At 34.6% G+C, this 3,307-nt stretch overlaps 1 non-coding gene across 1 annotated transcript; it reads left to right on the top strand.

Annotated features, from left to right (window-relative positions):
• The first annotated feature begins 1,212 nt into the window (after window positions 1–1,212).
• Window positions 1,213–1,344, top strand: LOC114239114 (small nucleolar RNA SNORA42/SNORA80 family). Its single transcript, XR_003624303.2, has one exon. It is a non-coding gene; the product is annotated as a small nucleolar RNA SNORA42/SNORA80 family (small nucleolar RNA).
• The last annotated feature ends 1,963 nt before the right edge of the window (window positions 1,345–3,307 follow it).

The raw sequence follows: 3,307 nt of genomic DNA, 5'->3' as shown, positions 1-3,307 counted from the left end.
CATCTGATACCATCGTCTCACCTGATTTCATTATGTCATGTATTTCCAATTGCACACATTAATCTGCAGCATCCTGTGATTTCCCAAAGTAGAAGTCATATTATGAAATAAAAAGGCTTTTATCAAGGTATTATGTCTGCTTATCAATGAACATGCTGAAATAAAATCATTGCTTTCTAAGTGAGGTCAAACCTCACGATGGCAGGCAAATCACCCTGCCAAATTAGCACCACATCACACAGATTTCTCAGACTATGCCACAGTGCAGAGATGGCATTGGGTCTGATCTGCTTTGGTAATGAATTAACCCAACCCATGAGTGTACTTATACTACACACCAGTCTGAGAGATTGTGTATTATAAATGATAAAAAAATGAATTGAGTTAAGAAAATTCAGTTATGATCTCCAAGGGTCATTCAATACCTGCATTATATGATTCTAAGACTCTTACCTAGAAAACGTCTGATTTAATTGACCAAATATGTTTGTCTATTCAAATTAACAGATACTGCAGATGTGAATCCTGGACTGGAGAATTGATAAAATTAATTGTGTGTATGTTTTCTTTCCAGGCAGACAATCAAGAGAGTCAATCATTAAAAGCTTTTTGAAAATGGAGGTTATCGGATAATACAGTCCAATTATTCTACCTAAATCACAGTATTCTTGAATATTATTAATATTAGCCTTTTTCCCCTTACCCTTTCATATGATTTTATTAGTCCAAACCTGATGTGGATAGACTCCTTCTAGCGTTTTCAATCATGATAAGTTTTAAAAGGAACATCAATTGTATATAAATAAAGCTCCATATACATCCAATATTTAAGGGTAATAATATCTATTTTATATCTAATACCTCTCATTAATTTTGCCTGATGTTTTCAATGTCTTTTAAAATATCTTTTAATCCTTAAATTCCGCTTTCATCCTCCTTCTTCCAAGCAATTTATTTGTAGAAGAAACCAGGTAATTTATCCTATATAGTCTAATACAATCTGGAGATATTAATTTTTACTAAGAATTCAACCAAAATGCTATTAATACAATGCTAACCTTTAGCATCATATTTCACTTGTTATTTTTCCAAGGTTCTTTTACAGGATCTGATTTGATCCATTTGGTCCTTGCATCACAAGTAAAATCCTTAATGAGAATGGCGCCTCTAGGGAACTGTAATGAGATACGAGGTTAAAGAAGCCAGGTCAATGCATGGGTTTGGATTTATGGCAAGCCCGTCCCCCTGGGCCTCTCATAGTGTCCCATGTCAGAGCAAACTGGCCCCGAACCATTGCCTAGCCTCTGTCTGTAGGCCACAGGCACTGAAGTGGTTTGCACAGTGGAAAAGAAAAGGGAAAAAAAAGAAAAAAAGAAGCCAGGTCAGACTGGTCATATGTTTACCCTTAGTTGCTTGAGGTTGGGTGCTAAAAGCTGAGTTGCCATCAAGGTGAGATCCCAGGAATGCTTATCAAACTTCAGTGGCAATAAGCAAGGCAAAATTATTTTAAAGGAAAATTAATACTGAATTTTAAAGCTACGGAAGAAGCAAAGACAACAGGATGCAAATCAAGGGAAGATTTGAACAAGCAATTTAAGAGAGGCAAAGCCATAGCCAGTACAAGTATGTGGAAACTTAATTTTAAGGAATATTTCTTCTAAGGCCAAGTTTGAAGTTTTATATAAATCTTAACAGACTGGGCACATATTAGGTTATATTGGAAATCCAGATATTACTTTCCTAATTTTATGGAGAAAGTATTAAGCTCAGATTGATTTCTTATTTGAATAATTCTTTAATTTCAGCATACTGCTTTCAAATGATCTTAGTGTTTTTAATTCTAACATTCTATGTTGCCTAGACCAAGAAAAATATTAGTTTCAAAAACATATTTAGCATTCCCCAATAAACAATTTGCTACCTACATAATCAACCAAAAGGATTTTTTTTTAAATTCTAAGTTTGTTAATCAACCAAGTTTGGAATCCACTGCTTAGATCACACCAAACCTCACAGTTCTACCTCTTTGTATTTTATTGTTTGTTTGTTGACATATTTAAATGATAGAGACCAGAAGTAACAAGATATACAGAAAATTTTTCTTATTTTGGAGTCAACCTTGTTTTTCAAACTTGAGAAACTTAGCTTCTAAGAGCCTCCCTTTCCTCTCCTTTAAGATAGAAATTAAAATACACACCTTAACCATGAGTATTAAATCAAATAATTTAAGAGACTGGATGGTAGTAAGTACTCAATAAATGCTAGCTCTTAATCTTCTTTTAATCAATAATGCATTGACTTAAAAAAACAGGTGCACTAATGGCTATATTTAATACAGGCATAATTTTGCCGTAAATTATTTGTAAAAATAACAGAAGCAATGAGTAGGTTTATTTTAATTCATTTTTAAACATATAGGTCTTGCTGTTGAGTTTATTAATTCATGCGTTTATGTTCAGGGTAAATAAATGTCCTCTAGAGAATCAAGGGATATTTCTTTTCTTCAATAACAAATCATTTCTAAAAGGGAAACTTAAAAAGCATCTGCAAGCTTTGAAGATTATAACATTTGCTGGTGTAAACGTGGGAGAATACATGTAATATATATTACTAGTGGCCTGTTGGTCAAAGAAGTCAGAAAGGTTCCCAGAGGTAAAATAACTGTGAGAAGCGCATTTAACAACAAATAAGGTAGGGAAGAATTTTCCATGACCTTCTTGTTCTTGTCTCTTCCAGTCTCAACTAGTACATTAATCACTCAGACAACGAGACACACTAAACAGCTGGCCTGAACATCCTGTGAAATCCTGGAGTTTTCATAATTGGTGTTGGCTAGTAGCGCTAGCCCAGGAATATTCAGGATGGCTACATTGAACGTGGAGATGCAAAAGATTTCTTCATTTGTCTGCTCCTCCAGGGAATCATTTGTTTGGAACCTGGAACCAACTGAGATTTTCTGCTATCCAAGTAGCATTTAGGTTATCCAACCGCACTCAGCATGGGTTTGGCTTGCCAAGGAAAACCTCCCTGCTTCAAATTCTAAGACTTTCCTTTATACTTAAATTTCACATCTGGTAGCAGGTTGCAAGCTTTTCAACCCCTACACAATTTCTACTTTTTCTGGGAAAGGGGATTACTAACCACGTAATTCAAACTAATATTGTCTCTTTTTACAGAATTAATGAGAAGCTATAATTACCAACACTGTTTACCTGCTACTCTGGGAGTATATTTCCAAGGCACATGAATTAGCCATCGTCAGCTTTATAATTAGCGTGTGATAACTTTAATTCCAAAGGCATGTTTA

This window comes from Balaenoptera acutorostrata, chromosome 8 (assembly GCF_949987535.1).
Source record: "Balaenoptera acutorostrata chromosome 8, mBalAcu1.1, whole genome shotgun sequence".
NCBI lineage: Eukaryota > Metazoa > Chordata > Mammalia > Artiodactyla > Balaenopteridae > Balaenoptera > Balaenoptera acutorostrata.
Note: the sequence above shows the minus strand (reverse complement) of the source record. Positions and strands in the feature narration are given on the sequence as shown.